Source organism: Ambystoma mexicanum, chromosome 10 (genome assembly GCF_040938575.1).
Source record: "Ambystoma mexicanum isolate Mex_15411 chromosome 10, UKY_AmexF1_1, whole genome shotgun sequence".
Taxonomy (NCBI): Eukaryota; Metazoa; Chordata; class Amphibia; order Caudata; family Ambystomatidae; genus Ambystoma; species Ambystoma mexicanum.
This window is the reverse complement of record NC_090932.1, coordinates 1,536,695,376-1,536,708,026: the sequence shown is the minus strand read 5'-3', so window position 1 is coordinate 1,536,708,026 and position 12,651 is coordinate 1,536,695,376. Positions and strand designations below refer to the sequence as shown.

Genomic DNA, 12,651 nt, shown 5'->3' with positions numbered 1-12,651 from the left:
CAGCGAAGTCTATGGAACCGTGACCATGCAGCAGGTGCATTAAGCGCCTCAGTTGTCTCGCTGCCTTCCTGATCTCACGACATGAAAACCATGAGCTTTCAGAACCTAGCAGACAGTGACCTGTCTGCCTTCGATCCTCTTTGCCACATCTGCTCTTGCGAAAGTCATCAGATTGTTGGATGGTTACTCAGGGAGGTCTGGCTGCCACTGAAGCCAACCGCAGCAGAGGGGTCGCTTTACCTTTGGCCTTCGCTCACCATCTCAGTCTTCCCAAGAGAGGCAAAAGGGCATTTCTGTCCCCATGCATTCTATAGACACATATTCACGTGGAGTCAACAACCCGACCTCTCTTGGTGTGACGAATCAACTTCCGGGGCACTAGTGGTCCAGGGAGGAATATCGCTTTCTAGACCATCAATCAGTCCCACACCTCTAGTACACCGGAAGGGGTCCGAACAGTGGACGGAACGTCAGGCTGGTTAGTTGCAACAGAGCGAAAAAACAATTGTGACTCGCTGATAAAAGGGACTGTCCAGTCAAGGTTGTATACAAATATCTACTTTAGTATTAATACAACAGACAGTTCTAACACACTACAAAATACAACCCACCCTATAAAGGAAAACAGGGGACAGACAGTTTCACAAAGGAGAGGGATGCACTCTGGATACTGACAGGAGTGCAGTCGGTAAAGCAATCAGTCTGAACTGTTCAAGGTTATTTGGTTGCAGCAGCAAGGGAGCAAGAGGTCGTAAATGTCACTAAGGGCCTTCGGAGAAGGACCAGGGGGACAGAACCACAATGTAACTGGTGTTTGAGATGATCTTGGTACTCGACAGCATCGAGTGGCTTCCAGCATGCTTTGTAGCTCCGGCGACAGAGTTCAAGAGGGACGACAGATGCGGATATCAGTTGGCAGGCAGTTTGGTAAGCGAGGCTGGGCGGACGGCTGCAGGCTGCCCTACCCGGCGGCTCGGGGTGAAGAATCGCTGTCTGTGTGCTGGTTGGTGGATCTGGAACGCTGGTCGAGGGTTCTCAGACGGCTTTAGTGACTGCAGCGTGAGAACAGCCACAGTGGTGCAGCCGGTCGCAGTTTGAGAGCTCGACTGCTTCGAAAAAGTCCTTAAAAGATGGACGCTGGTTGATGCTTGTTGTGGCACTCCTCCGAGCTTCTTCTCAATGCTTGGGTCGACGTTTAAGGCGGCCGACCCAAAGCTGAGAAGAGTGTTTGCCGGCAACGGCCTTGTCCTTTGTTCAGAGACTCTCTGGCACTTCCCACCTAGGAAGCTTGCTGGCTTAACCTAGCAGGGCACGCTGTGTGCTGGCTGGGTACCGGTTCTGGTGCTGCTTGATGGATCCTCTGAGTCGGGTATCTCCCTCTGTTCCCTGGGAGATGTTTTGGGAGGTATTTTGCTTCCCTCTTGGAAATCCTGGACTTCCTTCACTGGCGGAAGCCGTGAGGCAGACTGTACCATCACCAAGGGTCCGAATGAGTCCTTCTTCGTACTCCTTTTGAAGTCGTCGGATGATCTGCTCAGTGAGGGGCTCAGCCCTCTTTTAAAGCCAAATGGGCCCCAGTGATTGGAGCATGCTAAGCCTACCTTAAAGACCCAATCCTGGGTCCCCACCACCAATCTTCTGTCATGCGTAAGGTCATGACCAGAGTGCTTTGCAACAGGAAAGGTAAGGGGTGACAACATGTACTACTAAGCCGCACCCATCTTCCTGTCTCCTGTGGATCAAAGTGGCTCTCTGGTTAATTGAGCTCGAGAACAGACTGTCTGCATCAAATCACATATATCTTCCCTCTGAAAGGGGGTGGCCCTGCAGCGGTTGCCTACTGTAAACAGTTGTTCCACACATGACATTCAATGGCCTTCATACAGAGGGGTGGGAGCTAGCTTCAAGCTGACACATTGCATATGAAAAAGGTGTTGGGGTTTTCTGCCCTGTGTTAGTTCTGTGAACAGGCCTCTTGGCAGGCCTGCTTCACTTAACTCTCATCAGTATGCGCTGCCATCAGAGAGAACCTAACAATAGGCAGGGCATATCGATGGAGCCTTTGCTATTTTAAGTAGGCTGACCAGGGCCGGAGGAAGGCGTTGCCTTCCCCCTTCAGAGATGCTTTGATGTACCCATGGCTGTCACATTGCAGCTAAATGTGACAGGAGGACCGCACCGGTAGACTGTGTCCCCCAGAGTGCACTTGACTATGTGTTTGTTGTGCAGTGTCCATTGGGAAATGTGTGCGGGATAGCCCCACACATTTCCAGGAGGTTTACCTACCAACATTCCATTTCTTTTTTAAAAGTATCAAACCAGCCCAGGCGGAGCGCACACTCCCCGTGCGGATGGTCTAATTCCTCACTCTTGGTCAGGTTCTTCAATTCCTACCAGTCAAGTGGTCTCTTCTGTCTGTGTCTGCACTTCATTTGCACAGCAAACAGGCATGTCTTTCCCATGGCAACAGTGTCTTCTCCAAGCTGCACACACAGACAGCCGTTTCTCAGGCTAAATGTTCTCTTCTGACCTCAGTGGCAGAGCCACACTGAGCAGATGGCTCTGCAAAGGCCCAGGGGCTACAGCAAAAAGCCTGAACAGGGCAAGGCCGCTTCATTTTTGGCAGTGGAGTGGAAGTAGAATTGCAGGGTCCGCCCTATGAGACAGGGTACAAGACGTGAATTACATAGGACCTTTTCACTTTTCCCAGAGTCCCCTGCAAAATCGGGTCTATTTTCAAGGACAAGTGCAATTATCACAAACAGGTAGGTATGTGATGGCATGGAAATGTATCGAAATTGTAATGGTTTGGTCAACAGTTGGAACGCTCAGAGACAAATTGATTCACTTCTTGTCAATGTCCTGGCTGCACTGCAGAAACAGCTGGTCGTCCTGGTGGAGCATCACTTCACCTGTCCCCAAAGGAGCCCATTTCTCGATGCTGTCCTCGCTCCTGTGCAATCCTCCAATGGCTCTTTGCATTCTCAAGCCTCTCCCATGTTGCCTTGGCAGCGGCCTGCCCAATAATCTCTCAGGAGGGCGGGGTCACTTGCCAACAGGCCACCGATCATGCTAAGGGAAAGAGCGCACAGGTAGCAGCCTGCTCATTTGCATGTTTACTCCCAGAATCCTATGCATACCTTGCTACTATATTTGCTGTCAGTTTGGTGAGCGCAAGATGATACAGGTGTTCACCTCAACAAATCTCGGCACTGGAATCCAGGCGGTTTTATGAGTTTGACAAAGGATGCTCAGGATGGAGCTTGCTGGGATCACTGCAAGTTAAATGGGAATCCATTCCCGGGGCGCACGGGCCTCTGGGTCAGGTGCTTTAGCTTTGCGCAGTGGCAGTATCGTAGCTCATGAGGTTTAACCGAGACGCGATTATTGCTTATTGAAAACTTTACCCAATACCCCGCCATGACAGCTTGAAATATAGCTGGAATTGGTAATTTTTGACAGTCTCTACGGAGGCTGAACCGATTTGTTTGAAAAGGAGACAATGACGCTTTTACTCCACTGGAGAAGACCTAGCAAGAGGGGTGTGTTTTTCGGAACCCATCCCTTCTATTCTTTGTTCTCTCGTGGCCTATCCTCAACAAAGGGGTTTACTTCCAGAAGCTAGCGCATTCGTAAACTCCAAGCGGCGCAGCGAAGTCTATGGAACCGTGACCATGCAGCAGGTGCATTAAGCGCCTCAGTTGTCTCGCTGCCTTCCTGATCTCACGACATGAAAACCATGAGCTTTCAGAACCTAGCAGACAGTGACCTGTCTGCCTTCGATCCTCTTTGCCACATCTGCTCTTGCGAAAGTCATCAGATTGTTGGATGGTTACTCAGGGAGGTCTGGCTGCCACTGAAGCCAACCGCAGCAGAGGGGTCGCTTTACCTTTGGCCTTCGCTCACCATCTCAGTCTTCCCAAGAGAGGCAAAAGGGCATTTCTGTCCCCATGCATTCTATAGACACATATTCACGTGGAGTCAACAACCCGACCTCTCTTGGTGTGACGAATCAACTTCCGGGGCACTAGTGGTCCAGGGAGGAATATCGCTTTCTAGACCATCAATCAGTCCCACACCTCTAGTACACCGGAAGGGGTCCGAACAGTGGACGGAACGTCAGGCTGGTTAGTTGCAACAGAGCGAAAAAACAATTGTGACCCACTGATAAAAGGGACTGTCCAGTCAAGGTTGTATACAAATATCTACTTTAGTATTAATACAACAGACAGTTCTAACACACTACAAAATACAACCCACCCTATAAAGGAAAACAGGGGACAGACAGTTTCACAAAGGAGAGGGATGCACTCTGGATACTGACAGGAGTGCAGTCGGTAAAGCAATCAGTCTGAACTGTTCAAGGTTATTTGGTTGCAGCAGCAAGGGAGCAAGAGGTCGTAAATGTCACTAAGGGCCTTCGGAGAAGGACCAGGGGGACAGAACCACAATGTAACTGGTGTTTGAGATGATCTTGGTACTCGACAGCATCGAGTGGCTTCCAGCATGCTTTGTAGCTCCGGCGACAGAGTTCAAGAGGGACGACAGATGCGGATATCAGTTGGCAGGCAGTTTGGTAAGCGAGGCTGGGCGGACGGCTGCAGGCTGCCCTACCCGGCCGCTCGGGGTGAAGAATCGTTGTCTGTGTGCTGGTTGGTGGATCTGGAACGCTGGTCGAGGGTTCTCAGACGGCTTTAGTGACTGCAGCGTGAGAACAGCCACAGTGGTGCAGCCGGTCGCAGTTTGAGAGCTCGACTGCTTCGAAAAAGTCCTTAAAAGATGGACGCTGGTTGATGCTTGTTGTGGCACTCCTCCGAGCTTCTTCTCAATGCTTGGGTCGACGTTTAAGGCGGCCGCCCCAAAGCTGAGAAGAGTGTTTGCCGGCAACGGCCTTGTCCTTTGTTCAGAGACTCTCTGGCACTTCCCACCTAGGAAGCTTGCTGGCTTAACCTAGCAGGGCACGCTGTGTGCTGGCTGGGTACCGGTTCTGGTGCTGCTTGATGGATCCTCTGAGTCGGGTATCTCCCTCTGTTCCCTGGGAGATGTTTTGGGAGGTATTTTGCTTCCCTCTTGGAAATCCTGGACTTCCTTCACTGGCGGAAGCCGTGAGGCAGACTGTCCCATCACCGAGGGTCCGAATGAGTCCTTCTTCGTACTCCTTTTGAAGTCGTCGGATGATCTGCTCAGTGAGGGGCTCAGCCCTCTTTTAAAGCCAAATGGGCCCCAGTGATTGGAGCATGCTAAACCTACCTTAAAGACCCAATCCTGGGTCCCCACCACCAATCTTCTGTCATGCGTAAGGTCATGACCAGAGTGCTTTGCAACAGGAAAGGTAAGGGGTGACAACATGTACTACTAAGCCGCACCCATCTTCCTGTCTCCTGTGGATCAAAGTGGCTCTCTGGTTAATTGAGCTCGAGAACAGACTGTCTGCATCAAATCACATATATCTTCCCTCTGAAAGGGGGTGGCCCTGCAGCGGTTGCCTACTGTAAACAGTTGTTCCACACATGACATTCAATGGCCTTCATACAGAGGGGTGGGAGCTAGCTTCAAGCTGACACATTGCATATGAAAAAGGTGTTGGGGTTTCCTGCCCTGTGTTAGTTCTGTGAACAGGCCTCTTGGCAGGCCTGCTTCACTTAACTCTCATCATTATGCGCTGCCATCAGAGAGAACCTAACAATAGGCAGGGCATATCGATGGAGCCTTTGCTATTTTAAGTAGGCTGACCAGGGCCGGAGGAAGGCGTTGCCTTCCCCCTTCAGAGATGCTTTGATGTACCCATGGCTGTCACATTGCAGCTAAATGTGACAGGAGGACCGCACCGGTAGACTGTGTCCCCCAGAGTGCACTTGACTATGTGTTTGTTGTGCAGTGTCCATTGGGAAATGTGTGCGGGATAGCCCCACACATTTCCAGGAGGTTTACCTACCAACATTCCATTTCTTTTTTAAAAGTATCAAACCAGCCCAGGCGGAGCGCACACTCCCCGTGCGGATGGTCTAATTCCTCACTCTTGGTCAGGTTCTTCAATTCCTACCAGTCAAGTGGTCTCTTCTGTCTGTGTCTGCACTTCATTTGCACAGCAAACAGGCATGTCTTTCCCATGGCAACAGTGTCTTCTCCAAGCTGCACACACAGACAGCCGTTTCTCAGGCTAAATGTTCTCTTCTGACCTCAGTGGCAGAGCCACACTAAGCAGATGGCTCTGCAAAGGCCCAGGGGCTACAGCAAAAAGCCTGAACAGGGCAAGGCCGCTTCATTTTTGGCAGTGGAGTGGAAGTAGAATTGCAGGGTCCGCCCTATGAGACAGGGTACAAGACGTGAATTACATAGGACCTTTTCACTTTTCCCAGAGTCCCCTGCAAAATCGGGTCTATTTTCAAGGACAAGTGCAATTATCACAAACAGGTAGGTATGTGATGGCATGGAAATGTATCGAAATTGTAATGGTTTGGTCAACAGTTGGAACGCTCAGAGACAAATTGATTCACTTCTTGTCAATGTCCTGGCTGCACTGCAGAAACAGCTGGTCGTCCTGGTGGAGCATCACTTCACCTGTCCCCAAAGGAGCCCATTTCTCGATGCTGTCCTCGCTCCTGTGCAATCCTCCAATGGCTCTTTGCATTCTCAAGCCTCTCCCATGTTGCCTTGGCAACGGCCTGCCCAATAATCTCTCAGGAGGGCGGGGTCACTTGCCAACAGGCCACCGATCATGCTAAGGGAAAGAGCGCACAGGTAGCAGCCTGCTCATTTGCATGTTTACTCCCAGAATCCTATGCATACCTTGCTACTATATTTGCTGTCAGTTTGGTGAGCGCAAGATGATACAGGTGTTCACCTCAACAAATCTCGGCACTGGAATCCAGGCGGTTTTATGAGTTTGACAAAGGATGCTCAGGATGGAGCTTGCTGGGATCAGTGCAAGTTAAATGGGAATCCATTCCCGGGGCGCACGGGCCTCTGGGTCAGGTGCTTTAGCTTTGCGCAGTGGCAGTATCGTAGCTCATGAGGTTTAACCGAGGCGCGATTATTGCTTATTGAAAACTTTACCCAATACCCCGCCATGACAGCTTGAAATATAGCTGGAATTGGTAATTTTTGACAGTCTCTACGGAGGCTGAACCGATTTGTTTGAAAAGGAGACAATGACGCTTTTACTCCACTGGAGAAGACCTAGCAAGAGGGGTGTGTTTTTCGGAACCCATCCCTTCTATTCTTTGTTCTCTCGTGGCCTACCCTCAACAAAGGGGTTTACTTCCAGAAGCTAGCGCATTCGTAAACTCCAAGCGGCGCAGCGAAGTCTATGGAACCGTGACCATGCAGCAGGTGCATTAAGCGCCTCAGTTGTCTCGCTGCCTTCCTGATCTCACGACATGAAAACCATGAGCTTTCAGAACCTAGCAGACAGTGACCTGTCTGCCTTCGATCCTCTTTGCCACATCTGCTCTTGCGAAAGTCATCAGATTGTTGGATGGTTACTCAGGGAGGTCTGGCTGCCACTGAAGCCAACCGCAGCAGAGGGGTCGCTTTACCTTTGGCCTTCGCTCACCATCTCAGTCTTCCCAAGAGAGGCAAAAGGGCATTTCTGTCCCCATGCATTCTATAGACACATATTCACGTGGAGTCAACAACCCGACCTCTCTTGGTGTGACGAATCAACTTCCGGGGCACTAGTGGTCCAGGGAGGAATATCGCTTTCTAGACCATCAATCAGTCCCACACCTCTAGTACACCGGAAGGGGTCCGAACAGTGGACGGAACGTCAGGCTGGTTAGTTGCAACAGAGCGAAAAAACAATTGTGACCCACTGATAAAAGGGACTGTCCAGTCAAGGTTGTATACAAATATCTACTTTAGTATTAATACAACAGACAGTTCTAACACACTACAAAATACAACCCACCCTATAAAGGAAAACAGGGGACAGACAGTTTCACAAAGGAGAGGGATGCACTCTGGATACTGACAGGAGTGCAGTCGGTAAAGCAATCAGTCTGAACTGTTCAAGGTTATTTGGTTGCAGCAGCAAGGGAGCAAGAGGTCGTAAATGTCACTAAGGGCCTTCGGAGAAGGACCAGGGGGACAGAACCACAATGTAACTGGTGTTTGAGATGATCTTGGTACTCGACAGCATCGAGTGGCTTCCAGCATGCTTTGTAGCTCCGGCGACAGAGTTCAAGAGGGACGACAGATGCGGATATCAGTTGGCAGGCAGTTTGGTAAGCGAGGCTGGGCGGACGGCTGCAGGCTGCCCTACCCGGCGGCTCGGGGTGAAGAATCGTTGTCTGTGTGCTGGTTGGTGGATCTGGAACGCTGGTCGAGGGTTCTCAGACGGCTTTAGTGACTGCAGCGTGAGAACAGCCACAGTGGTGCAGCCGGTCGCAGTTTGAGAGCTCGACTGCTTCGAAAAAGTCCTTAAAAGATGGACGCTGGTTGATGCTTGTTGTGGCACTCCTCCGAGCTTCTTCTCAATGCTTGGGTCGACGTTTAAGGCGGCCGCCCCAAAGCTGAGAAGAGTGTTTGCCGGCAACGGCCTTGTCCTTTGTTCAGAGACTCTCTGGCACTTCCCACCTAGGAAGCTTGCTGGCTTAACCTAGCAGGGCACGCTGTGTGCTGGCTGTGTACCGGTTCTGGTGCTGCTTGATGGATCCTCTGAGTCGGGTATCTCCCTCTGTTCCCTGGGAGATGTTTTGGGAGGTATTTTGCTTCCCTCTTGGAAATCCTGGACTTCCTTCACTGGCGGAAGCCGTGAGGCAGACTGTCCCATCACCGAGGGTCCGAATGAGTCCTTCTTCGTACTCCTTTTGAAGTCGTCGGATGATCTGCTCAGTGAGGGGCTCAGCCCTCTTTTAAAGCCAAATGGGCCCCAGTGATTGGAGCATGCTAAGCCTACCTTAAAGACCCAATCCTGGGTCCCCACCACCAATCTTCTGTCATGCATAAGGTCATGACCAGAGTGCTTTGCAACAGGAAAGGTAAGGGGTGACAACATGTACTACTAAGCCGCACCCATCTTCCTGTCTCCTGTGGATCAAAGTGGCTCTCTGGTTAATTGAGCTCGAGAACAGACTGTCTGCATCAAATCACATATATCTTCCCTCTGAAAGGGGGTGGCCCTGCAGCGGTTGCCTACTGTAAACAGTTGTTCCACACATGACATTCAATGGCCTTCATACAGAGGGGTGGGAGCTAGCTTCAAGCTGACACATTGCATATGAAAAAGGTGTTGGGGTTTCCTGCCCTGTGTTAGTTCTGTGAACAGGCCTCTTGGCAGGCCTGCTTCACTTAACTCTCATCATTATGCGCTGCCATCAGAGAGAACCTAACAATAGGCAGGGCATATCGATGGAGCCTTTGCTATTTTAAGTAGGCTGACCAGGGCCGGAGGAAGGCGTTGCCTTCCCCCTTCAGAGATGCTTTGATGTACCCATGGCTGTCACATTGCAGCTAAATGTGACAGGAGGACCGCACCGGTAGACTGTGTCCCCCAGAGTGCACTTGACTATGTGTTTGTTGTGCAGTGTCCATTGGGAAATGTGTGCGGGATAGCCCCACACATTTCCAGGAGGTTTACCTACCAACATTCCATTTCTTTTTTAAAAGTATCAAACCAGCCCAGGCGGAGCGCACACTCCCCGTGCGGATGGTCTAATTCCTCACTCTTGGTCAGGTTCTTCAATTCCTACCAGTCAAGTGGTCTCTTCTGTCTGTGTCTGCACTTCATTTGCACAGCAAACAGGCATGTCTTTCCCATGGCAACAGTGTCTTCTCCAAGCTGCACACACAGACAGCCGTTTCTCAGGCTAAATGTTCTCTTCTGACCTCAGTGGCAGAGCCACACTAAGCAGATGGCTCTGCAAAGGCCCATGGGCTACAGCAAAAAGCCTGAACAGGGCAAGGCCGCTTCATTTTTGGCAGTGGAGTGGAAGTAGAATTGCAGGGTCCGCCCTATGAGACAGGGTACAAGCCGTGAATTACATAGGACCTTTTCACTTTTCCCAGAGTCCCCTGCAAAATCGGGTCTATTTTCAAGGACAAGTGCAATTATCACAAACAGGTAGGTATGTGATGGCATGGAAATGTATCGAAATTGTAATGGTTTGGTCAACAGTTGGAACGCTCAGAGACAAATTGATTCACTTCTTGTCAATGTCCTGGCTGCACTGCAGAAACAGCTGGTCGTCCTGGTGGAGCATCACTTCACCTGTCCCCAAAGGAGCCCATTTCTCGATGCTGTCCTCGCTCCTGTGCAATCCTCCAATGGCTCTTTGCATTACCTCCACGTCCACTCTTCCTCGTCCCAGTACTTACTTCATGAGGCACCCGCCTCCGACACAGGACCTTCTTCTATTTCTTTAAATCCCTATAACTCCTCCCCCACATCCATGTCACTCAGTTTAAATTTTTCCTGCCTCCGGCAGGTTGGACTTTTTCTTCCCGGTGCCGGGCACTGGGGAGCACCGATTGCTGGCCCCCTGGGGGGGGCTGTGTGGCGGGGCCCTCGGCTCCCTCAGGTGCGGCACTGCTCCTGGGCCCCCTGCGGGGCTTGGGGTCACAGTTGAGCTGGATTGCCTCGCTCGGTTCTTTGCTGGGCTCCGGACCGCAGCGTGAGCATTGTGTCCCGGGTCCTGCATGGCCCGGGGGAAGGTAAGGAGAGGGGAGGACTGGGCTTGATGTTTTTCCCCTCTCCTCCTGTTTTGGCCATCTTGATTCGACTTGGCAGTATGGGCTAGCCTTCCCTTTTGTTGTGAGGCCTCTCTGCTTCTTGTCGTGGGGTGACAGTGGCAGAGAGTCTTTGGGAGTGCGGGGGCTCTGTTCTGTCGCAGGCATGTCACATCCCACCCGCTCCTCAGACACACACAGCACAGGATGCACCGGATGTTAGCTGCATTATCTGGGGGAAGGTAAGGAGAGGGGAGGACTGTGCTTGATATTTTTCCCCTCTCCTGCTGGTGTGGCCATCTTGACTCCTTCAACATGCCGTTTTCCTCGTGCTTTGTGTGCACATCTTTATTGGAAATGATGGCAAGCACTTGGCAGTATGGGCTAAGCCTTCCCTTTTGTTGTGAGGCCTCTCTGCTTCTTGTCGTGGGGTGACTGTGACAGAGTATTTGAAAGTGCGGGGGCTCTGTTCTGTCGCAGGCATGCCACATACCACCCGCTCCTCAGAGACACACGGCCCAGGATGCACCGGATGTCAGCTGCATTCTCTGGGGGAAGGTAAGGAGAGGGGAGGACTGTGCTTGATGTTTTCCCCTCTCTTGCTGGTATGGCCATCTTGACTCCTTTGAAAGGCCGTTACCTCGTGCTCTGTGTACACATCTTTATTGGAAATGATGGCAAGCACTTGGCAGTATGGGCTAGCCTTCCTTTTTTGCTGTGAGGACTCTCTGCTTCTTGTCGTGGGGTGACTGTGACAGAGTATTTGAAAGTGCGGGGCTCTGTTCTGTCACAGACATGTCACATACCACCAGCTCCTCAGACACACACAGCCCAGTATGCACCGGATGTTGGCTGCATTCCTTGCGTGCTGCCTGTGAATACGGCGCAGATTTTGGAAACATCTGCAAGCGGCCGGAAGGGTACCGGCCTGGCATAGTCTACACTTCGGGTTCGAGTCTCAGCGGTGCTGACTCGGTCCTTCATCCTTCCTAGACCGATGCATTGGAACGATTTAGAGCATGGGGCTACCAGCTACTGGATACAGGGATCAAGCCACCTCTCAGTCATGTGGTGTGTTTGGGTCTGTGCTAGCTATGGACGCAGACTCCTTGTCCTGTCCTCTTCCTCTAAACTGCGCAAGGGAAAGTCAAAGGAGTTGATTTGCTTTTCCCTTGTCCGGCATGGGATTATGGAAAATGATCATGGAAGTAACGGTCATGCAGGGGGTTCCCAGTGTCTCTTCTTTTAGGCCCTAGGTCCTCCGGTGCTGACGTGTTGCTTTCACGCCTCCTCTCAGACTTGTGGGAAGTGATAGGGCACATGGTGGCACATGTCTGTGCTTAGAGGGGTTCTCAGAGCCCCTGGTGCCGGTGGAGGGTATGTCACTTCAGTGGGTTTTCCAGTATAGGCATACCTCAGGTAGGGGGTTGCCTTTGATGTCGGCTATCCGGGATGGATTGCTTTGCCCCGCTTTGTGACAGTACTCTGCCCTTTTGACGCCAGCCTGGTGGCTCCTCTGTTGGCTGAGGGGGCCATAGTCTGCTGGACTTCTGGGCTGTCCAGTATCTTCCTTTTGATAGGTCAAATCTTTTCGTGGGCTGACAAGCATGCTGTTATATTGTGGCGCAGGCCTGTTTCAACGTCCTGTGATTTCCCTCTGGTGCAAGTGCAGTGACTGGCGGTTTTCCCTGGCTCCTCGTCTCTATCTTCTCGGAGGTGTATGGGACCGGTGGGGTTCGGCTTCCTGGGTAATGGGATCCGTCTGGAGGGGGTATCAGTTGCCGTTCCTGTCTCCTCCTGTCCAGGTTTGCATGGTTAGGACTTTGGTACCCAGCTCACGGTCCAAGTAGTTGGCCATGGGATCCGTTCTCTCCGAACGGTTGTTGTGGGTTACCGTCTTGCCCGTTCCTCTCCCTGTTCAGGGTCAAGTTTTCTACTTGCGGGTGTTCCTGGTCCCAATGCCTTCTAGGATGTGTCACCTGC

The 12,651-nt window shown here is 51.5% G+C and overlaps 1 protein-coding gene and 2 non-coding genes across 3 annotated transcripts in view; all 3 read left to right on the top strand.

Annotated features, from left to right (window-relative positions):
* Positions 1 to 12,651, top strand: part of LOC138493055 (myb-related transcription factor, partner of profilin-like) — a 152,063-nt gene that overhangs the window by 84,911 nt on the left and 54,501 nt on the right. The gene's annotated exons all lie outside the window — the stretch shown is intronic.
* On the top strand, positions 3,334 to 3,474 carry LOC138496739 (U4 spliceosomal RNA). Its single transcript, XR_011278223.1, has one exon. It is a non-coding gene; the product is annotated as a U4 spliceosomal RNA (small nuclear RNA).
* On the top strand, positions 6,983 to 7,123 carry LOC138496550 (U4 spliceosomal RNA). Its single transcript, XR_011278051.1, has one exon. It is a non-coding gene; the product is annotated as a U4 spliceosomal RNA (small nuclear RNA).